Genomic DNA, 24,842 nt, shown 5'->3' with positions numbered 1-24,842 from the left:
GTTTGGGGCAGAAAATTCAAATACTATAGAAGAATATAAAAAGGAAAGTAAAAAGCCTACTTCACTCTGTCACCCACAGACAGTTCCTTTTCAGATTTTAATGAATTTTCCCCTCACCCTCCTGTTGCTTTTATTCATATGTGGATGTCTAGACCTGATCATTTTAGATTAAAGGGGCCATCCATTCTATAATCAGTTCTGTTGTCTTTACTCAGCACAGGCCTCTTGGAGGGGACTTTGGTCAAGTCCAAGGGAATGAGGCCAGAGTCTGCTGTGTATGGGGACCGCTTATAGATGTCCATATGAGACTCAGATATGCTGGGGCGCTCACTGAGGAAGGGTGACAAATCAGTGAAGAAAGCTCTGTATAATTTCCTTTTCCTGGCTGTATGTTATTCTAATTAAGAATTCATCACGAAACACCCCAAAATTAAAGGAATTTTGAGAGTTTCTTTGTAAAGCATTCTTTTTACAATGACATGAAGTTTGGTGCATCTGTGTTGGAGTAAGTCTTTCAGGTCTATTTTTTAAAAAATTTATTGGTGTCTAGTTGAAGATTTTAAGTTGCTGGGAAGCCATGTTTTATTGAGTGGGCTGTTGAAGGGAATCCAGATAGAAATTTTTGGGGTGAATTCCTTTCTGCATGTATCAATAGGGTTGTCAAATCAGTGGGCTGCAGTCTTCAGCACTATTTAAATCATCTGGCAGCTAGTGCAGCAGCAGCCAGATTGTAGTGTAAACATCTGTTATTCTTTCTCTGCTTTCAGATCTGATTATGCAACCCAACATCACAGCCCAGACCCTGCTTTCTTATCTGTAGTTTGGATTAATTCCTTAGCATATCCCTCTCTCTCTCTCTCTGACACACACACACACATACAAATATCCATGGACACACAAATCAAAAGAACCATAAAATTGGTTACCATGGGCCCAGCACTCCCAGGATAAAAACTCACATCTTCGTATTTAGTCCAGCTCTTTACAGACCTTGGGGTCTGTCAGGAGCACGGAGCTGCATTAAGGAAGCTGGAGGATTGGCTGTGCGTCTGTCCCTGGGTACCAATCTCATCTTTCTTCTATGCTGACATTCCCCCACCTCAGAATTTAGGAGCTGATGTGCAGCTGAAGAGGTTTAGTGTGTCAGTGGTTATCATTTAACATTTTCCAGTAAGGCTAGAAGTAACTGCTGATCCAGGGAGGTGGGAAGGCCAAGGTTGGGAGGGGAGAAGCCAGGGGACACCTAAGTTATATTGGACCTTTCATAGCAAATGTTTCATTCCTCAGAGTTTTCTGTGAGTGCTTGCTATTTTTAGGTTAGGGAGTGTTTGTTAAATATTTGCCTTATCAAGCTTTCCAAAAATGGTAGTAGCAACAATAACTATTATTTGTTGAGTTAGGATGTTGCCTGGTAATGCACTAAGTATTTTTTGATGAAATACAAATTAACATAAAAATTACCATTTTAACCATTCCTAAATAGCATTAAGTACACTCACATTGTTGGGCAATCCTTTTCTACATCCATTCCCAGAACTATTTTCATGCTACAAAACTGAAATGCACTAGCCAGGCTCTCCCTCCCATTCTGCCTTTCTCTCACCCACTGATAATCATCTTTCTACTTTTGGTCTCTGAATTTCACTACTCTAGGTACCTCATGTAAGCAGAGTCACACAATATTTGTCCTTTTGTTGCTGGCTTATTTCTCTAGCATGTCTTTAAGGTTCATCCACGTTGTAGCAGGTGTCAGAATTTCTTTCATTTTTTTAAAGACTGAATAATACTTCATTGTATGTTTATACCACAATTTGGTTGTCAGTGGACATTTGGGACGTTTGAGTCTTCACTTTCACTTCTTTTTTTTTTGTGGTACTGGGGCTTGAACTCAAGGCCTTCACCTTGAGCCACTCCACCAGCCTTTTTTTGTGATGGGTATTTTCGAGATAGGGTCTCTCGAACTGTTTGCCCAGGCTGGCTTCCGACTGCTATCCTCCTGATCTCTGCCTTCTGAGTAGCTAGGATTACAGGCGTGAGCCATGGCACCCTGCTCACTTTCACTTCTTTTGGGTGCATACTAAGAAGTGGAGTTTAAAATGTTACATGATTCTGCATTTAATTTCTGGGGAAACACCACGTAGTTTTCCATTGTGGCTGCACTAATCATATTTGTGCTCTGACATATTTAACCCTTGCCAGAGTCCCTGCAAGGTAGGCACAGTCATGCTCTCCTTCTGTACATGAGGAAAGAGAGGCACACAGAGAGGGAGCTAACAATGACAGTCCGTGATGGACGTGTGATTTGACCCAGGTGGTGTGGTCCACAGGCAAAGCTCTGAGGAACTCATTCATTCTTTCACTTTAAGAAAGACTGACCAAACTCTGCTCACGCATGGCCCAAGCACGGTAGGGAGAAGAGATAAATAGCGAATGTGTTTAATCCCTGAGACAAGCTCTATGGGTCCTCCTGATACATGGAGGCATTTGATCAGGAATTTTGGAGTTCCTGTCCATCAAATACTTACAGCAAAATTGGTATTTTATCCAAATAACAAGGCCAATAGATAGATACCCTGGCAATTTAGGCTATTAATATTAGTGCTTCATCAACCCACTGGCAATTAATCACCATGCAGTCCCTGGTTTTGTAAATGCCATGACAAGTTTTGCTTCTGGTTGGGGGTAGGAGGGAGTGGTGGATTGACAGGAAATAATCAAGATGTAAATAAGCTGTAGGTAGGATCTGAGTGATGACTGCATATTTTGCTTTGTAGAGACGTTGGGCAGAGGACATGGGCATCCTTCCCACCAAAATCATAGCTTGATGGAGTCACTACAAAGGAAGGCATGTTTTGTCACTTGACAGAATTAACAATTGATCAGTTTGGTGGTGCCTGAGCCCTTTGTAAGCACTCCATGTTTATTCATTATCGTGATTACACAGTAGAAACAGCTCTGCTTGATGTGATGAGGCAAAGCAAGAGGCGAAGACATTTAAATACACTTGAAATTAACGTTTGCACAAATAGGTGTCTGACAGTGTCCTAATTTGATTCAAAAGACCCAGAAATAAGCCTGTATCTGAGGAGGAGGGAGTCCTCTGGAATCCTGAGTCAGAGGCTGATAGTTTACTTGCAAGGTTTCTGTGTTTTTGAAAAGGAAAATGGCAGTGGGTAGATCACATGAGCCCCACATTTTTATGGGGGTGTCCAATGAGCAGAGAATACTCACAGACTCTGTCACTGATACTGGACTTTCTGTGCTTGAGGAGCAAGTTCTGGTGACTGTGATAGCAGGGGTCACCAGTCAGCTTGGCCTGATGTCCACATGAGTAAAGCACATATTCACCCAGCCAAGTATTAATCAGGAAAGGAAAATATTCCTCAAGTCTGAAAGGTCATCCTGAGAGAAAGGACTGGCAAGAGTCCTAGAAAACTCTTGTTTCTTTAAGACATTTTGATTCTGAATTTACTCTCTACATTTACAAAAGACTCAGGATCCCACGTGTAAACTCAAGTTCTGTTTTGATGTGCAAATATTTCTGAACCACCGCATAAATAGACATGAACTTACAAGCAATTGACTACATCCATATGTGAGTTTTTCAGCCTTCATTTATTTAGAAGCAGGGAAGGAGGGGAGATGAATATAGGGTTTAGCCTGGTTACAATTTTTTTTTTTTTATCCTCTGCAAATTCTGGATTTTGTTGAATTTTTAAAATTGATTTCATATTATCAGTCTTATTTTGCTATACTTGTTCCCAATTCCAGTGTTACTGCGTTCTCTGTGAGGTTCTTTTTGTTTTGTGTTTTGAGACAGAGTCTTGCTATGTTAGCTCAAGTTGGCCTTGAACTCAGATCCTCCTGCCTCTGCCTCCCACCTGCCATTCTTAAAATGATCACTTAGAGCGATGCATGAGAATCACTTGAAGATCTTGCTGAGCCAGATTCCCCAGCCTCCCCCACAGAGTTTGGGATTCAGTACATCTGAGATGGAGCCTGATGGGTTTGCAGGCTCCCACAGTGACTGGTGCTGTGTAGACTTGGCCCTCACTTTGCATAAACCCTTTGAAGACAGTTCATTTTTCAGAGGTGAAAAATTTTAATAGAGAGATTTAAAAAAAAAAAAACAAGGTTATTTTGATTAGACTAGGAGTTTCTCGTTTTGGAATACACTGATAAGCTTGTCTAAATAGTATGATTCTGAAGATTGATTCAAATTACTGAACCCCAAGTACAAATTAGGTGTTAGTTGGATCTGTGTGAATGAATGAGAAACTGATTTTGATAATATCCTTCTGTTTCTTTTAGAGCACAAGGTGCATTTTCTATAGTTGGAGACTTTTTTTGTGTGTGTTTTGGTGGTACTGGGTTTTTGACTCAGGGCCTAGAGCTTGCTAGGTAGGTACTCTACCACTTGAGCCTTGTCTCCAGCCCTAGTTGAAGACTTTTAAAATAAGAATCTTATAGTTGTTTAAATGAATGTGGAAGTAGATTTGCTGTATATTCCAGTAACCCACCTATTGCTGACTTCTGACATCTCGTTGATGACTATATTGACCAGGGAAAAACGTGGCTTCTATTCCTGTATACTTTTGAGTGTGATTTAAATTATAATCCTCTTGGCAGGTGATGTACAGGAATTTTGCTTTGTTCCTGTGTAGTTAAGACTCAGCAGATGTTAAAAGCTGATGTGGATTTGAGATTTCATCCGTTCTGGGAATAACTGAAGATGTAGGCAGGACCGGAAGATGAGCAGTAGATAGTTATAGGACTTGAGGGAGAATAGAAACTTTTTGCACAGATGCCTGGCTTGTTGCTTTCTCCTGCCACTTGGAGGAATAAATTATCTTTGGTGTTTGCTTAAATGAAAAGCCGTCAGTGGATTTTACTTTGCCTGGCACTATTTAAAAATGTTAGAAGTTTGCAAACCCGAGACTCTCTTGAAAAGGAAAACAGATGTAAAGAACTTGAATTATTTTCAAAAAATTTTTATTAGTATATATTAGTTGTAGAGGGTATTTCATTGTGACATTTCTATATATGTGTACAATGTACCCTGGTTTGATTTATCCCCTCCAGTATTCTCCCTCTTCCCCCTCTGCCTTCTTAAAATAATTTTGACAGTTTTCATTGTTCTATATTTTTACATGTGTAGAAAATACATCAACCATGTTCACCCTCCTTTACCATCTTCATCTACCCTCCCCCTCCCGCTAGTTACCTCCCCTTAACGTGACCTGTTTTACATCCCTGTCCTTTACTGTTTCAGTGTCTGTTCACTGTGCAGTGTGCTTTTGCCTTGGTATTTTACCTGTGAGTATATTGTACTGTAATCGGTCTAACCCCCTCTACTACTCTTCCTTAGTCTTTTCCCCTACTCTGTATTGTTCAACAGTTTTCAGTGCATTTCATTGTGTCTTGTTCCTACAGAGATGTGATATAGTTCTATATTATTCACTGTCTGTCATTCTCTTCTTTGAGCTTGGATTTTTAAAACTCCTTATTTTTAAAAATTGGGGTTTGTCAAGATATTTTTTTGAGATAATTGGAGTTAAAAACATGTGGGTATTGGCAAGAAGGTTAGAATTGGTGGCCACCATGAAGTGTGGGGAGGCTAGGGCAGTCAGCAGTCACTTAACTTCCTTGGTCTCAGCACTGCCTTTTACTTCCATAGCTTGTTGGACCTGTGGTCCTTTCTCAAAGGCTGTGGCATGTTGTATGTCACTAGGTCTATACTAATATTTTCTTAGGACCCATCACTGGGGACAGTTTCACTTTGGACACTTCTGCCCAACTGTCCACCTGCTCCCTTTTCCTCCCTGGCTGCCTGCCCTTTTGCCCTGTGTCCCCTTCTAGCACTCAACCCCAGGCAGGAAGAAAATGAGACTCTCAAGTTGAGTGGCAGAGAGGGCACTGCTAGAGATAGCTTTCATGGAAGACTGAACAGGAGAAGCATCCAAACAACAATTTTTCCAGTTTCTCATGTTATCTTTTTAAAGCGCAAATATCTGCTTTAGAAATCTATGGGTGGGGATGGCTGGTCAGTGTCATGATTGCTGTTTGAACTATGTCATGGTTCCAGTGGTGCCACCAGTCATAATGAAAGGCCACAGTGTAGAAGTCCTGTTTTTGACATGCGAGTTGTAAAAGAAAGTAGAAATAAGATTAGTGTAAGATGTCACTATTTTGATAGCACACTTGTATCCCATGCTTCCCAAATACTGCCAATAATTTGGCTTATATCCTTCTGCACATATACAAGATATGTAATATACATTGTGTCTCATAGAAGCCTGAGCACAAGGAGGAAGAATGGGTTGAGGATGTCCTGCTTCATTCTTTAACTATGTGAAATTGACTTGTCAATGTAACAACCACCAGAAATAGGAAGCATATTTTGCACTTAACTTTAACGTCAAAATATATTAAACTTTCCTGCTATGTTACTGAAATTAAGTATGCCTATTAAATAGTCTTGAGAGTGAATTTTTCACTTCCATAGTAGCATATTATACACCTGATTCTATAAGATGCTATTTTCACTTATCATTATTTTTGAAATCTAGCCACATTGGCATATACTCAACTCTCATTCATTACTTTAACCATCATGTAATGTTCCATGATGAATGTTCAGCATTTTCTTAGTTGTTGGTTTACAGATAGGCATTGAGATTTTTCCTTTTTTTTCCCTATTAAGGGGAGTATTATGAGATCATTTGTGAACAGAATCATACATGACATTCACTAAGGTACAGTGTCCTTAGTTTAACACTGGTTAAAACTCTCTCATCATTACACATCTCTTCCGATGGATGTGCTAGTGTTTCTCTGGCATAGAAGTGGAAGTACCACATTTGAGGGTGTACTTTAGAGCATCAAGTCCCTGGGGAATACATCTGGAACATATGGGGACTGCAGGAAGTCTCTTTCATCCTTTGTTCTCTTGGAAGTAAGAACTCCAGAACAGATCAGCCCTGGATATATTATAGATAAAATCTATCAAATACAATCTTAAACATTTTTAGAAACTCCAGTAGGACTTTCTGCAGTGATGATGATGTTCTGAAATCTCTGCTGTCTACGACGATAGCCACTAAGCCACATTCTACTCTTGAATTCTGCAAATGTGGCTGGTGTGACTCAGGAACTACATTTAAAATTTTAATCTTAATTAATTTAGCTTTAAGCTTAAATAGCCTTGTATGTGGTGGCTACCATATTGGACACAGGTGGAAAATATGTGCCATGGTAGGAGGTACACACATTATATTTTACTAGTCCCAAAATATTTTAGAAAGTGCCTCATGGAGAAATGGGAGTATAATCTGTTTTGTTATGCAAGTGGCCCAAGACTCTTTAACTGAAAACAGGGAGATAAATAAGTGAATGAAAACAAGATGGTGTCATTAAGATTTATCAAGCAATGTCCCTCCTTGTTTAGAGACTGCTGTCTGGGGCGGCCTGGTGGGAGCCACACAGTTCTAGTGGGACTCTTCTGTGTAAAGTGAATTGATGGCTATGTAAATACAGCCATTAACCTTAGGCACCTCAGACAGCTCCTTGGGCGCTCCTGTTTTCTTGCCCTTGAAAAGGCTGCTTGATGGATGCCAAGATATTTGAAAAACATTTTCCCCCTCTACTTGGTTGAATCAGACCTTCCACAGTATAGGTCAAAGGAACCTGTGAAGTTAAGGATCTACTTAGTGTGTGTACTATGCCAGTGTTGAAATTCTTTTCCTGTGAAGGGATATAGCAAAGATTTAGTCTTGATATACAGGAAATAAGACCTTGTGTATTTAGTTATCTGTACATGTTACTTTAAAAATATATGAATTGTAATTTGCAAGCACTGGTTAAAAGGGAGTTTGGTATTTATTTATATGTACATGTTATTTTTAAAATATATGAGTTGTAATTTGGGGAGTGCTGGTTAAAGGAAGTTTGTGGAAAGTTTGGTTTGAAAGCAAATGCAGTTTTATAATTCTGGAAGTTTGTGTATTTTAAAATTAGGTATAGCTTGCAAATAAAACAACAGCTTCTATTTATTTTCTTGATACATTTAAAAGAAGACTGGCGTGATGGAGAGAGAAGATAGATTACTGTGTTGAAAATCCATTTGGTTGTAGGAAAAGCAGAAATTGTATTAGAAGCAGGGTCAAAAGTTGACAGCCACCAGTGCCCTATTTTCTTGCCAGTATCACCTGTGACATCTCTCCCTGGGGAGGGAGGTCTGTACAACAGAGGGTGGTGGGAGAGATGCAAGTGTCCTGCATGGAATGGCACAGGTACACAGAATTGGGACTATGTACCACAGTTTATCTTGCACTACCATAGCCATGTGACTTATATGTCCAAGTGTTGGGTGATGTTTCTGAGAGTCTTTTAAAGTTGATAGAGGGGAGCCCTTTCTGGATTTTCTTACTTTCTGAGTCCTGGAATATGATGTAATAGTTGGGGCTACAACTATCATTTTAGACTATGAAGTGACCTTGAGGATAAAAGGCATACAAGAAGACAGGATGGAAAGGAAGAAGCAGCTTGAGGCCCTGTGGTTCTATGCAGCTGTGGTACCCGCTAGGCCTGCCTGCCATTGGTCTCAATTTTGGTAAAGGGACAAGCTATTTTGGGGAGAAGCCTTTAATTTTAAAGCTATTGTTACTTGCAGTGGGCTGAAATGATACAGGCACTATGTAGTGATAATGAAGTTAGACCTTACCCTTAATGAGGTAATAAGGAAGTAACCTTTGACTCCTTTGAGTCGTGATTCCTTTGGGTCATGTGTAGACCTGACTTTGAGTCTGTAAAACCTCAGTGAGCAAGACAAATGCATAGCATATTTGGAGCTGGAGGGATAGCTTCACACAGGTACATACTGGGAGCCATTTCTGAGGAGGGTCAAGTTGAAACACACTGTGGTTTGGGCCAAGAAGTGAAGAAAGCAAGGGCTGGGGTTTGGCTCAATGGTAGAGCACTTGCCTGGCATGAACAAGGCCCAGGGTTCCATCTCCAGCACTGCAAAAATTAAAAAAAGGATTAAAAATAAAAAAAAGCAGTGACTGAAACTACCAAAGATATTAAATGCCATCAGAGAATTCTCCAAATTGCCAATATTGAAGTTAGTTACAACTGGTTCTCAAATAAATTGAAGTCTTACCTGTTTGATGTGTTTTGACAGGAAATGTATATTTACTGCCTGAAATGACTCCAATTGCGGATCTCTGAGCCCAGTATTTCATAAATGATTAACATTAGATGGAGTCAGAAGGAACCTCACACCTTTTCTAAACAGCATTCCACAGGAAAGAATTTCTCACCATTGCAAGGTATTTACCCTATTTCCCAAAGTACACATTTGCCCTGGTTGCTTTTGAACTTGTCTGTCAAAAATAGTTATTGCTTTTGCAGATAGAGAAATAGTCACTTACAATCTAAAAAGATGAGCAGATAAATTCTGCATATCTTGGTCAATTCAATATTTATTGGATGGAGATAGAAATTTCTCTTAAACATTTTTTCCTTCCTTCATATATAACTCAAGTGCTTGTTTTGTGCAAGGTGGTGGGCTGGGTACAATTCTTTATTCTAATACAGATTTCGTATTCAGTGAGCTTGCAGTCTGGTAAAGGAAATAGAAGGAAGGAGATACTATATGGAATAAAGCTGTAGAAACTTCAGAGGTGAGAAATTAATCTTCCATCACTGTTTTGAGAGTTAAACTTTCTTATCATCCAGTTAGTACCCCAATTGTCTTCTACCAGTACATTTCCAACAATGGTCCTCAGTGTTCAGGCTTGGAAACAAAAATAGCTAAAATACATAGAAGAGGACTCTGGAGTTGGTTGGTTTTTCAGCGAGAACTAACTTGAGGGCACAGTAGAAATTCCAGAAAAAAAGTGGACAATTGTACTGTATGATATTCATCAGAAACTAATTCATGTTTGCTTGGGATAGTTGGTGATTATTTTGTCTTTTTTATAGCAAGGGTCTTGAACTTGTCCCAGAATCTGGACACATACTTTGTGTGTCAGAATTTATGAAGTCACGATTTGGAGCCTGAGTTAATTATGGTGGATATTAGAGAACCTCTCAGAGAAAGGATTAGACAGTGAGGTGACTTTTTGGGGCTTCGTCACTGTAATGATGGAAGTTTCTAGTGGAGCAGGGATTGGCAGACTTTTTAAGTAAATGGTTATATTGTAAATTTTAGGCTTGGTGGGCTACCTGGTCTCTGCTGCACCCAGTCAACTCTGCCTTGGTAGTGGGACAAGTGCCAAGGGCAATATGAAAATGGATGAGCCTGACCACCTTCCAATAAAATGGAGCTTATGGACAGTGAAATTTGGATGTCATATAGTTTTCACATATCGATAAATGTTATTCTTTTGATTTTTTTCCCTAGTCATTTGAAGATGTAAAATCCTTTTTGTTAATCATATTAGTAACAGATAATTTCCCCCACATGATAACAATTCTGCAGGATCACATACCAAAGGGTGTGTAGGGCATATCTGTCACTATGCCTGGGTACCGGTTGTGGAAGAAGGCAGAACGGGGTGGGTTCTTTCAGAAAATTCACCCTGAAGCTTCTCATCTCAATTTACATCTTGGCTTCAGTCCTAACTATGGGCAACCCTGGCAAATGATGTATCTTTATCTATAGGATGAAGGAAATATCAGGTGAGAACTGGACAGGAATGCAGGTACAGCATATAGCTTCCACTTTTGGCCGAGGAAGACTTTGTCTGTTTAAGCAGCTGTTGTATGTATTATTATTGATTTTGGCCATTGCTATTTCAAATAAGTGGAATTAATGCATTTAAAATGAATGAGCTGCTGACAGCCTTGTTGATTCCTCTGGGAGTGACAATTCCCAAATGACTTGGTAGAGCTGAGCTCTGATAGGACAAGCAGGGTTCCTACCCACCCCCTCCCCAGTGCATTCAGTTACAAGTCTCCTGTCATTTGGAACCTTGGGCAAACACCTTGCACCTCCAGAGTAGGGTCTGTAAGTGTTTTAATATCCACCCAGAGGAAAATGCCAGAGAACTTAGTTTCTTCCTTGGCATTTGTTATTCTCCAGTGGTTTTCTGAAGCCCCTGAGAGGGTATTCTTAGAGCTTTCCAATCTTCAGGCTACCACAGAAGGAAAACTGAGTTTGATCTCTTGGGGCTTAAAAGAGCAGCTATGAATCCCGGAGCACTTGAACAGGAGCCAATAGCACCTTGGGCCTGCAGGTTTGCAGCTGAAGCTGTTACTAATTCTCTTTGAATGCAGCAGCCCACGCAGATGCAGAAGAGGCGATTACCTTATGCAGCTAGCACACTCACATGGTCCCAAACTCTTTGAAAATCCAGCAGGATGGGGGTGGGGATTTTTTTTTTTTGCAGGAAAAAAAAAAAAAACAACCAACTAACCATTTTTGTATTCGTGCTACTTAGAATTTTGCACTTAATTAGTGGCCAATAGTTATGTCAAGATCTAACATTTTGGTTGTGTCCTTGAGCTCCCGAAGGCTTTTAATCATGGCTTTCTCTCTTCTCTCCCACCCCTAACACTTTTCCTTTTGATGTGCTATTCTGCAAGCAAATAAAAAGACCCAGATTAGATGGGCCTGGTGAAAGTGACGGGGGAGTTTGGGTTTCAGGTCTCTCCTGTTGTCTTATGATTAAAGGGGCCCTAGCAGGTGTAGAAAAGCAAAATTGGCTAATCTACACTTTAGGAGTGGGCTTCACTTTAATGTCCTAAAAAGTGGGAAACAGGCAACAAGAGAAATCCTACAATGACTCTTCCTGATGAGTGGTGGATGGTTTCAGGTGAAAAATGGGAAACATTCGGTAAGCCTGGACCCAAAGAATGAATGGGAAGGATCAGTGATTTTCTCAAACGTATCAGATGAAACATTGATCCAAGAGGGCTTGGGGAGGGGCATGGTGCCTCAGAGGTGAGGTGCAGAGAACTGAAATGATTTCACAGTGCTGATGATCTGGATACAAGAGCCAGCTGCGTGTGTAAGAAACATATTATTCCTAATAGGGACTCTGAGCCAAGGCAGCTCTACTTGTTGACACACATCCTAACTCTCTCACCCTCCCCAGGCAGGTTTTGACATCTTACCTTTCTGGGTTAACTCTTCTGATGCTCTGATAGAATTAAAATAGTCTTTATTCCCTGTAATGCAAGGTTGTAGGTGAACTTGTATTTTCGTCTCCCCTGTTTATTGGTTGTCTGATTTATTTAAAAGCCAGGCAGCAGCTGGTGGTGCCCAGTACATAGAAAACTTTCCAACATTTGCTGAGCAAATGATTATTTTTGAGAATTCTACTTGGTCTGTATTAGGGCATCGGTCCACTGAGGTACTAGCTGTGTGTGTGGCCTTGGACAAACCATCCAACTTCTTTTACAACTCTGTTTCTCTATGTGTGACCTCAAGTTGATAATACCCATCACCTAATGGGTGTGTGAGGTGTCAATGAACCAGCCCAGGGACCTTGCTGAGCCCAGGGCTGGACACAGAATGCCTTTGTTAGTGTCCCTTTCCCTTTCCCCGTCAATAAAAATCCACAGGGAATGTGACTCTCTCAGAAAAGGACATTCGATTCTAGTTGGACAGTACCTCTTTATAGCTGGTGTTTTTTCTTACAAGAAGATGATAGAGATGCTAGGGAGAGTTGTTACATCTCCAAATGCAGTCTTTTATAGAAAAAAATGGATTATGGAGGATTAATCATTATAGTTCATTTTATTGATTGCCTCGGCATAATTTCTTTTCTCTCAAACATCAGTGGTATCCTTGCTATCTGCATCAAGCTGTTCAGAATGTGAACAGTGCCCTTCACATGGTTTGGGGCTATACTTAGTGAAATATAAATTCAGCAAAAGAGAAAGATGGAGTTTGGCACTCTTTTGGAGAATAAGACAGTAAACTGAACTAATATTTCAGATAAAATCTATTATCACATGTTTTTTCTTACATTTTTAGTAGTTTTAATAGGAGGTAAGAGTTGATCTTTATCAACCAATTAAGTACCAAGCATAGTATCAGACTTTTAATGATGTTTTAGTATGACAAACCTAGGGGGTTTGCACAGATTCTAATTGCACGTGTAGTTGGTGTTGAATTAAGTGTGTGAAAGAAAAAGTTGTATGCAGTCAGAATTTCCCCTTGAAAAATCTCCTAAAATATTCCTGTGTACAACCCTACAAGGGAATTTTTAGTGCTAAAGTTTGAGAATCCCTTATCTAGTCCACAGGAAGGAATAAAAGGAAGAGCTATATGCAGAAGTATGGCATTCAGATTTGTTGATTATGGACAGTAAATGAATTCTGCTTCTTTCTACGAGAGTTCTATGGAGTGGGCGATGGCTTGAGAATTCTTCAGTATTTCTCTGGCCTAAAGGGTTGATTCTTTTCTGATCTTAAGTCTCTTTAATATAAAACTGTTTGGTACTAGAGAAAAGGTTAGATCAAAAAGAATTAACCTAGAAGGTAACACCCACGCACAGGAAATCAATGTGAGTCAATGCCCTGTATAGCTATCATTATCTCAACCAGCAAAAACCCTTGTTCCTTCCTATTATTGCTTATACTCTCTCTACAACAAAATTAGAAATAAGAGCAAAATAGTTTCTGCTGGGTATTGAGGGGCGGGGAGAGGGAGGGGGCAGAGTGGGTGGTAAGGGAGGGGGTGGGGGCAGGGGGGAGAAATGAACCAAGCCTTGTATGCACATATGAATAATAAAAGAAAAATGAAAAAAAAAATAAAACTGTTTCACTAAATTTGTTGCTAAGAGGTTTAAATGCCATTGTGGAGATAAACCTGACCCTGGTTACATCCTGAAGTTCGTTTGCATATTGTGTGCCTGTGATGATTCAGCTGTGATATTGATCTCATTTTTATAGACAAGGTTTCGAAGTGTGTTAAGTCATGGACAGATAAGAGGTGACCCCAATGATCCCCACATCCTAGTGTTCACATCTTGGTATAATCTTGAGTATGGGTGGAACCTGACCTGCTTCTAACCTGAAGATGTCACTTCTGTGATTAAGACATCGTATAAACCTCTGCTTTGCTTGCTGACTTGGTTCTGAGATTCTCTTTGTTGTCTTGAAGAAGTGAGTGGGCATATTAGGGAAGCCCATGTGTCATGGGGCTGCAGGTGATCTCTAGGAACTGAGATTGAGCCAGCACAAAGCCTTCAAGCTCTCAGTCCTGCAGATGCAAGGATGAAGCATTGAATGTTGCCAACATTCACATGAGAAGTCTTCTGCTGCCCTTCCAGATGAGACCTCAGCCTTGGCTGGCGCCTGAATTGCAGCTTTATGAGATGCTATGTAAAGTATCCCACTAAGCCACACACAGACGTTGGACCAAAACAAACTGTGAGATAATCAACACGTGTTGTTTGAAGTCACCAAGTTTGTAAAATTGGTTATGCAGCCAGCAATAGGGAAGTAATGCAGTCACACAAATAGTGAGTGTTAGGATTTGATCACAGTCCCCTCTGTTGGGAGAGAAGAAAGTCTTAGGAGATCTGGAAGGATGGATGCCTGCATCTTGCATTGTATCTATGGCAAGCAAGGGGATCACTGTCTTTTGAGTCTTTTACATTCTACCAGCCAGTTTCCTGTTTCATTCAATCACTCAGTAGGTGAGGACCTACTCGGTGCCAAGTGCTGAGTGATGAGACAGTGGCCATAAGTCCTGATCTCACAAACCTGACACTGTCATAGTTATTAAGCAGTTATTTCTACAGGGCAATGGGTTGTATCTTTCTATAATTTCTGTAGGCCCTAATTCTACCTAAATAAATTTCACAATCTCAGTTCCACAAGGTGGCACTTTGGATGTTCAGTGCTCTTGTCATTTTGTCCCATTGAATCCTTTTCTGAGTTTGCAATCTTTTACTTTTTCTTCTACCATTTGGGACATGGTGTGTCCAGAGTTGTATGGCCTGATTCAGTATCCATGAGCCACAGCAGCTATGCAGATGTTAACGAACTAGAATTAAGACTACAAATTCAGGTTCTCAGCTGTGCTATTTCACATTTGAGGATCTCAGTTGCCATGGGAAGATCATGACCACTGCATTGGAGAGAGACAGTCTCATTGTGGCAGGAAGTGCTTCCTGACTGGGGATGCCAAGTGAACCCTAACTTGCTGGTGTTATTCTTATGAGGAACTGACTAATAATATCTTTCATTCTGCTGTAAGTCAGGGTAAAACAGAACTACCCCTTTCCCTAGTTTTCTGTCTATCTATCTATCATTTATCATTTATCTCAGAGCTGTGGATTGACCTCAAGGCCTCATGCATGCTATGCAAGTATTCTACCACTGAGCTGCACCCCCAGTCTCCTTTCTATAGTCTCATGAGCTCTTTTTCTCCTGACCTAACTGGGGGTGACTGGAGATGCAGAAAGGACAAATGATAGAAGACAGACATGCAGAAAGTTGGGGCCAGGTGTTCTGGGTGCTCAGATGGAGATGCACAACAGCTTCATTACTTCTTTTCTCTATTATTCTCTTCTTTTCTTTTGCTTCTTTTCTCTATTCTTTAAAACCTTACTTCTAAAGTATTTTCTATTCTTTAAAGCGCCTTAGACTCGCTCTGTCCCATGTTTTCTTTACTCTCTCTTAAAGCCTCGGTGCTCAGACTTGCACTGTCCCCTGTTTCCTCTAATCTCTAGCATAACTCAGCAGGAGCAGCAGCAGCATCACAAGCAGCTCATAGGCAGCCAAAACCCCTCATCAAAAAAACTTCCATCAATCCCCCTGTCCTCCTTCAGCAAGTCTTTCATATCCAGTGGTAAACAAGGAGGTGGAGCAACAGTTTTCAGGGAGGGGTGTGACATTGTAACAAGAAAAACTTACCTCTGGATGTAAACAACTTAGGAAAAGCAGCTGTGCTGCATTTTGCTTCTAGCTCTCTTCTGCAGCTGGGGCCATGCCAAACTCGGCCTATAGATCATTGAGCACAACTGTGCTTTTGTAAAGTTCTCATAGGCTTCTCGTAATCTGCTCCCCACACTATAGTTTTTTCTTTTTTGGTAGAGAGGTTTGAACCTAGAGCCTCCCACATGCTAGGCAAATACTCTACCATATGAGCCTTGCCTTTAGCCCTTTTGTTTTTGTTTTGCTTTTGAGATAAGGTTTCATTGCTACTTTTCCCTGGGCTGGTCTTGAACTTGTGATCCTCCTGCCTCTGAGTATCCACTGCCTCCTGAGTATCTGGGATTATAGACCATACCACTACACCTTGCTCCCTTTTTCTAGTTTTAGTAGAGTGGTCTGTTCAATGTCTCTGCAGGCTGTGTGCATTGAAAATATTTGAGAAAGAAAAATTGCATCTTTACTGAACATGGACAGACTTTGTTCCTGCCATCATTTCATGAACAATACAGTCGAACAACCACTTACAGGACACTTACATTGTTATATAATGTCTCACTGGATTCCAGATTTTATTACTGTAGCAGTCTCTTGATGGCCAGCTGCAGTGAGTGTGAAAGAGGGAATGAAGATTATCTGGTATGAATTATTCCTAGTGCATCCATGCTGAACCCACCAAATTGCTGCTACACTGAGCCTCATCCTGCCCCCCTCATTAATACTGCATTATAGGATTTTGCCTGGCATTGGTGTGAGACTTGCTGATGTATGATTGGCAGAACTTGAAGTTTCATTCCTTTTTATTTTCTGGTCCATCTCCTATTCTTCCAGCTTCTTCAGAGTCTGCACTGAAGTTCTGACTGCCTCAGCTTTCATGGTATGGAGGGCCTGGGGTTCCATTCATCAGGACCAGGGGTCTCAGACTTATTTAGAGAGGGCAGGCTCTCTGACAATGGTGGCATCTATTTTGGACTTCAATTCCCTCTAACTGGTGTCCTTTCTACCCTCGCTGGAAAGTGTCTGTCCTGTTGATGAACATGGATGCAGACTAGAGGTGGAGGAATTCTACTTTCTGTCACCCGTTAGCCCGGCACCACCCTTTCCAACCTGGAGACCTGTGTCATCTTGTTGTTCTCTTTGCTCTGAGCATAGCAAAAATAGCCCTTTTGTCGCTATCATTTTCTGCTGGGCTCAGCTCCTTCCAGCCTTTTACCTTCCTGACACTCGTATCAGAAGCTGGAAGATTTTTCATTTGAGGACCAAGGCACTGTCCAAAACAGACGATTTTAAAGGACCCAGCTGGGCAGAAAGCTACTATATTGGGAATGACAGCAGGTGCATATCTTTGCCTCTACCTTCCCTTTGGACAAGGGGCATTCATTTCTGTGGCTGTGTTGGGAATCAGTGGAGGATTAATTTCTCCAAATTTTTTTCTCTCTCATCCATGCAACTCCCTTGGCTGGGAAAATTGTTTTTTAGTTGATTGTGAAGATTTTTTTTCTCTTTCAGTATTGGGGTTTGTGCTTGTTAAGCAGGTGCTCTACTACTTGAGCCACATCCCTCCTTTTTGCTTTAGTTATTTTTCAGATAGGGTCTCTCATTTTTGCCTGGACTAGTCTGGACCATTGTTATCCTACTTACACATCCCACATAGCTGGGATGACAGGTGTGCACCATCACTCCCAAATTTTATTGGTTTAGATGGGGTTGTATGAATTTTCTTGCCTGTGCTGGTCTGAACCTGCAATCCTCCTGATGTCTGCTTCCTGAGTTACTAGGATAACAGTTGTGAGCCCCAGTACCTATCCTTGATGGTGAGTTCCTTACAAGATACATGGTCTTCTCTACTGCCAGAATTGGTTCCAGTACTTTGGAAGCACCATCACCAGGAAAAGTCAACTTTGGGGTTAATACTGATTTAACCGAGTCCTACATCTTAGGCCTTCCTTGGTCTAAATCCCAGATTCCTTACCTAGCAGCTTTATGATCTTCCCCAAATTACTAACCTCTCCACATCTGAATAATCTCTAGGACAGTCTCTGCCCCAGAAGTTTACATGACTCACTTGAGGTAATGTGTATAAATTTTCAACATAGCATTTTGCACATGGTTAATTTTAAGTAAAGGCTTTCTAGAAGCAGTTGTTATTTGCATACCGAGTCAAGGTTAAAGACCCCACATCATTGAAATTAAAGAGCAGACAGCTGGCAAGTTATTGAGGTTGTAATGCCCAGGGAGGGACCTGTGTCATGGAGATCCGATTTTCTATTCTGTCAATGAGTCCACATCCTGCTTCCACATCTGTCCTGCTGTGTACCTAAAACACTACATCATAGTTTATGATTTACACTTTGGTTTAGACCCAGTGATCCATGTTCAGTGATCTATGGGTGATGATTTAGCAAGAAAAACAAAGAAACAAAAACTTTGGTTTTCTTGGAAGCCTGTTGGAAGAGTGGACTGTGTATCTGGTACAGAAATTGTCACCACCTCAAAATATTCCTACGGTACATTTCAGAGCTCTTGGTTGTCACACGTGTCACCTTCTACCCACCTGGTGGGAGATGGCACTAACCAGTGGTCTTTGCACCTCAGGACCTTTGGACACACTGCCTCTCTGCTTCAATGCTCTTCCTCCATGTGTCCCTGGGTTGTTTCCTCTTTATCATTCAGGCTCTAACTCAAATGACAATCCCTGACTACCCTTGCCAAATTGTCATCTCTGCTCACTTTCCTTTCTTCAGCACTCTTTCCTTTGTGTTCTGTTTTTAGATAATAACTGAAATACCCATTTTTCATAAAATACAGGGTAGATGAAGGCAGAGAACTCACCTGGCTTGTGCATTCCAGTGTTCTAGTGCCTAGCGCATAGTTGGGGCTAAAAACTACTCGGTAAGTGAATGAATCCTAAAATTCAATGCAGGGAAGCTACTTTAGAAGAAAAGGTTTACATGCAGAAACCTCTGTACCTCTGATTTCAACCAGCTGTACAGGCCGGTTCTGACCACGTTCAGTTTCATCTTAAGCAGCTCACATTTCATCCCTGTCATTCAGTAAGCAGCTTTCCACCTTCCTCACAGCCTTCTCCCACACAAAGACATACCAGAAGAATCAGCCCGGAAGTTGACTTCCAGTAAACTGAAGTGAATGCCTCTGAGGAAAACCTTTAGCCACTGGCAGCGAGGAGCAGATGAATAAATGCCCTGACTTCCTGCCTGTTGGTGGGTGATTCTGGGAGTGATTTCTAGGATGATTCTAAGCTTCTTTTTACTTTTTGGAAGGCACTAGTGGAATCTAGCTGCTTTGCTCACACCAGCAAACTTAAGCATGCCTACTTATATCAAATCTTTGTTTGGGTTCTAGTTTGAGGAGAAAATATCCCAAGGCTCCATTCATATTGATAATTTCACTTCCTTATTGCCTGACCTTTGTCATAATCTACACAGACTCTTTCAGTATAAATTGGGAAACCTGTCCTAATGTTTGCCTGCTTTATACTTTATCTCTTTCATGATGACAAGGGTCTCTTTGTTCTTGGATTCTGACTCTTGTCATCCTATGGACCTTAGAAATGTCATCCCTGTTCTCTCACAGCTGTTTGTTCACTGGGTAATCCCTTGGCCTATGGCGTTCTCATTTTCCTCCTTGAAGACACAGTCATGGACTCAATCTTGCCCTTACTTTCCCAGGCCATGTGTATTTATAGCACTGGATTTCCAATTGCAGCCTAACCTTCTGAGGTGCTTGCTTTGAAGTAGACTTTGTGAAGGACCTCTGTGGGGATAATGAGGCCATTTCTACACTTGCAAGTTGGAATACATTACAGGATAGTGGTTCCAAGAGGCACTTGAAACGATGGGGCTTTCTATACATGGCATTTTTTTTTAACCTTCTAAAAACCATCTGCATATGTTCCCTGGCACATTTGTGGCTGGTTTGTCCCTTACACAGAAGTTATTACATCACCTGTTAGTTGACTTTCAAACCTGTGGCAGAACTGATGGGTGATAGGTTTGGCCCAGGCCAAACTGATGGGAGGGGGGAAGGGGGAGAAGACAGTTGTAATATTTTGTGCACATCAAAGAAGGTTTTGCCAACTCCAAGGGTGTGTGTGTGTGTGTGTGTGTGTGTATTTGCATTACTGGGATTTGAACTCAGGGTCTTGCATTTCCTAAGTACAGGATCTACCACTTAAGCCATGCCCCCAGCACTTTTTACTTTGGTTATTTTTGAGCTAGAGGCTTGCTTTATGCCTAGGTTGGCCTGAACTCTGATCCTCCTATTTACACTTCCACATAGCTGGAATGGCAGGTGCACACTGCCATGCTCAGCTTTTATTTATTGGGATGGGGGTCTCATGAACTTTTCCCCCAGGCTGGTCTCAAACCTTGATCCTCTCAATCTCTGCCTCCTGAGTAACTAGGATTATAGACATGAGCGACCACACCTGACTTGAAATGGAGATTCTCTAACCTCTTCCATTCTATATAGGTCCCTTTGAAGGTTTGACAAAACCTATGAATCATGTCTCAGAATAGTGTTTTAAAACAGACACACACACACACACACACACACACACAAAATTAATTGATTACAGTGGAAGTCAACAATATAGGAATATAGTGATTAAAACATTAAGCCACTTTGTGATGTAGAATATGCTTGCTTTGGTATTCATGCATTAGCAACACACTTTACAAGCAGGTCCATTAACTATATAATTATGAGGTTGATGATGGATACATATTTTAAGGTATTTAAAACAGAGTATAATGAGATTAAAATGCCTGTGAGTCCTATTTGTGAACAAGTCATAGGAATTGCTAAATACCCAAGTGGGTTAGGTCAGGTCAGATAGATGTTAATACTAGATGTGAGGATGGTGGGATGTTCTCTCTCAAGATTCCTGCCCCTGGGATTTTTTTGGCTCCTTTCATCTATTATAGAAATGGACATTGATTGGGGAGCCAATGATGTCTGAAATTACTTATTAGATTGGAAATCCTTTGGAAAGTGATTTTATTAATGGGGTTTGTCAGGTTTTCTCAAGCAGGATCTGTTTGTTGATTATTACTGTGCATAATTCTGTAGGGTGAGCAAACCTGCCTCTTGCTGTAGCATGAAGTGTTTTCATGTCTAGTAAGGTTGGTTTTAGACCCATATATGAAGATCTACACATAAAAGGGAAATATAGAAGAGGAAGGCCAGGAGACGAGATTATCATTTCCATTCAGAAAAGGAAATGCTACAGGTCCTGGCTGACCTGTGGTGTAGGCATAAAAGAGAGGGAGGAGTGGATGCATGGATTAGGGAATGTCTACTTTTGGAGGTGAGAAAGGCAATATTGCCCAGTGGCCAAGAGGGCAGACTCTGGAACCTGGGTTCATATTCCAGCTCTGCTACTTGGTCAGTGACCTCAGATAAGTCACATTATCTTCTTGTGTCTAAATTTCCTCCTTTGTAAAATGGGGTAATGCTAGCACCTATCCCAAAGTGTGGTGGGGAGAATTAGAGGCATCGATGTACAGAAAGCTCTTAGAGAAAGATCCAGACGTTTATTTCGCTCCAGAGGTACCATTAGCTGGTGGTGTTACTAATTATAGCTCGTTGTGGCATAGGTGCAATTTACTGAGCCCTTTTGGTCTCACATCTCATTTGAAATTCACAGTGACCTAGGTAGCTATTTTCAAATCTATTTTCTAATGAGGAACTTGAGGGCCAGAGCAGACTATAGATTTGCCCATTGAAAGGATGTGATGTGCTGGATGGCAAGACTCAGCCCCATTCCAGTGCATTCCACTGTGTTTTGCACCAGCTGGCGTTAGCTGTTGCAGTTTGTTTCAGGTTCCACAAGTAGCGAGGCTGGATCCTTCAGGGATCTACAGGTATCCAGTAGAACTTTCTGCCATGGTAGAGATGTTCTGTAACCGTGCTGACTGTTCACCATGACAGTGCTCATTTGACCTACAGGTCAGTACACCTGATGAACTTGATTTTTGAATCCTACTTGAAGTTAATTTAAATTTAAATGGCCACCGTGGCTAGTAGCTACTAGCCAAGAGTGCAGACAGAGATGCTCCAATGTCAGGAAGGTTGGGGATAAAGCCCAGATCTGTTATTTTAACATTGGAAAGGTCATTGTGGGTGTGTGTGTGTGGGAGAGGGGACTCAGTTTCCCTATCTATGAAATGGGATAATTCTATTTTGATTTGATTAAAAACTTAGTGTGCCTTGGCCAAGCAAATATGAGAATTAGGACTATTTTTAAAAGCTATAGGAGTTCTGGTAGAATTTAAGGGAGGGCATGCAGGCGGGCCAAGGGAAGTTTTGAAGCTGAGAATAGATTGACCTTCAGGGACCTGGATCATGGTCTGTGTCTCATTTCTGCTTTTTATGCATCTGTGCCAGTCTTGTCTGTGAAGTTGGCCACTTTGTTCTGCCTGCATGTGGTGAAGGAAATATGGCCACCCCATACCTTTCAGTCCCAATTCTTAGTTTTAGGAAGAGGAGGCTTCACCTGGCTTGACTTGAACTAGCCAACTCCATTGCCATGGAGTCTCAGCGAAAGCAGAAGCTGTGAACTGCATGTACACCTAAGAAAGTCTCAGCTGAAAATTTTACCACAAAGCAAAACCTGTTTTATGTAGAAGACTCAAATGAGTGTAAGAGTACCATAATGAAGAGTGCCAAGAGAAAAGACTCAAGTAGAGGACTTCAAATAGTCAATCTGAGAGTCCTTCCCTGAGGAATGATGGTTGCTCTGAGATAGGATGGGTGAGTAGGAATTAACTATGTAGAGAAGAACAGGAGAACATGTCTGGCTCTTAACAGAAAGACTGACACGTACAAACGGCAGGAAGGCTCTAAAAGACTGGAAGAGGAAGGTAGAAAATATTTGAATTTCATTGTCTCTCTTCTTTCTGTCCCCAGTTACCAAAGGGACTGAGTTTTAAATGACTCTATTATTTTAATTAAAGGTTAAAGATCCTGTAGGTCACAAAAATAATTTTTATATTACACAGTAGATTATGGCAGTCTTAGTTTTTACATGTGTTTCTTCCTTTTGGGGATGAATAGTGCGTTTATTACCTTGACCCATGACTAGAGACAGAACAGTCTTCACAGTCTTCTGTGAAGGTTTTAGAAGTCTCCGAAAGTGTGTGATGTCTCCATGTGTGTGTGGATTATGGGTTCATGACCTCTTTCTCCTTATATAGGCATGCTTGCTGCTAGAGTGTTTCTCTGATGCCCAAACGAAGCTGTGATTAGCTAATTCATGTGTGAGAATGTGGACTAGACATAGAAATTTCTAGGGGCTCCGGTTGTGATTGTTATGCATTATTAATGTGAGCTGTTTTTCTTTTAGATGGTGATTGGGCCAGTGATGGTGTTGTCAGACCATAGGCAGAGTTTGCAAGAAGTTCTGTGAATGCCAGAGGTGTTTTCCAAATGAAGAAAAAAAAAATCCAGAGTATATTATTATCTCAGTGTGAATGCTGAATTCTTTTGGAGATAATAAATGGGCAATTCATTCATTTCATAAAGTTTACAAATGAAAAAGTCAATGTGTGGTTGGAATTTAATATAATCCTCCATCAGTTATGGCCAGTTGTTAGGAGGATGCCATCTTTTTTTAATGACTCCATCTTTGAACCTGGAGGTGTTCTGAGTTGGACTTTCTGTATTGGCTTCAGACAGTCTGAGCTGAGCACTTCCTGCTCTACCTCAACCTCCCTCTCTGGTTTACCCAGGTCTCTTTTCTATTTTCTATTTCCTTTTCCTCTCACATTGTGGACTCTCTTAGCCTAGCTTGGAAACCTCATTCCACTGCTTACTGAAGTAAGTATAATTACTGATTTTCTACCCTTTTAAATAGATTAAAAACAAACAAACGAGACACCCTACTGCCTTATCAGTTGTTCTGAGGATTAAATGAGATGAAATGCAAAGTCTTTGACTCAGAACATATATCCACTTAATTATTATCACAACTGCAGGCTCTTTGATTCTCTTTTCTTGACTTAAACAAGATGCATAACACTCAGATGTGGTGTCAACTTCTAGGGTCTGTGAACATTTTTCTAGATTATACATACCATGTTGATCTTAATTTCACAAAAAGTGATTGGTTATTGATTACTGCTCGCCAACACTGATCTTTGTTGAAGCTGGACAACATGTGTCCTTGGAGTCCTTTCCTATCCTGTCCCCTTTTCACCATGCCCACCTCTTGGTCCCCCTATCACAGCTCTGGGTTTTGTTCCTTGTGTTCTTATTCATCTTAAACCAAATCCTATCAGTCCCTGTGCCATCTCTTAGCAGTCTTCCTGTTTCCCAGGGTGAGCCTGTGCCTGTTAGTTCCTGTGTTGTATATTTTAGGTGACAGTTTTCATTTTATTATTTGAAAATAATGCTTTACCATGAGGTAACCATGTCAAGGTAGACATTTTGAGTTTTGATCTGATAAGTAGAATGGGGAGTAAAAAGGGGAGTCAACAGAAAGATAATTAGGGGACGTTGAATATTGAACCTGTTAACACATATGGTGACTTATAAATATATTCATGTATTTATATCTGTCTCCATCAAAATGGATTTGAGAGAGCCTTCAAAAATATTCAGTGAAATGAAAGAGGTAAAAAGGCATAAGAGTAATGTAAAAGATTCATGGTGAAAGGTGCTAGTCACCAACTCTGAGCTTAGCAGCTGAAGTGAAGAGAAAAAAGGGATTCTATGTTGTATAATGTCCATAAGATAAAAACTAATATTCATGGAGCCAAGATCTGAAACTTGACTCTTGTCATTACTTCATTGGTTTCTTCCCACATGGAGAGTCTGAAATGTCCAGGAGGACATATGAGAGGAAACCACTGTAGAGGTCTGGCTTCATTGGTACCTTCCTCCCAGAGAGCTGGCTGAATTCTTCCCCTCCTATTTCTCATTGGGGC

At 40.9% G+C, this 24,842-nt stretch overlaps 1 protein-coding gene across 3 annotated transcripts in view; it reads left to right on the top strand.

Annotated features, from left to right (window-relative positions):
* Positions 1 to 24,842, top strand: part of Tafa4 (TAFA chemokine like family member 4) — a 180,431-nt gene that overhangs the window by 5,096 nt on the left and 150,493 nt on the right. Inside the window, exon 2 of one of the 3 annotated variants that reach the window (XM_074044191.1) lies at positions 9,182 to 9,329. The exons of the other annotated variants lie outside the window; for them this stretch is intronic. The gene's annotated coding sequence lies outside the window, so the exon portion shown is untranslated. The remainder of the gene's footprint in view (positions 1 to 9,181; positions 9,330 to 24,842) is intronic. 3 annotated transcript variants of the gene reach the window in all.

The sequence above is a fragment of the Castor canadensis genome, chromosome 10 (genome assembly GCF_047511655.1).
Source record: "Castor canadensis chromosome 10, mCasCan1.hap1v2, whole genome shotgun sequence".
NCBI lineage: Eukaryota > Metazoa > Chordata > Mammalia > Rodentia > Castoridae > Castor > Castor canadensis.
This window is presented reverse-complemented; position numbering and strand designations above follow the sequence as displayed.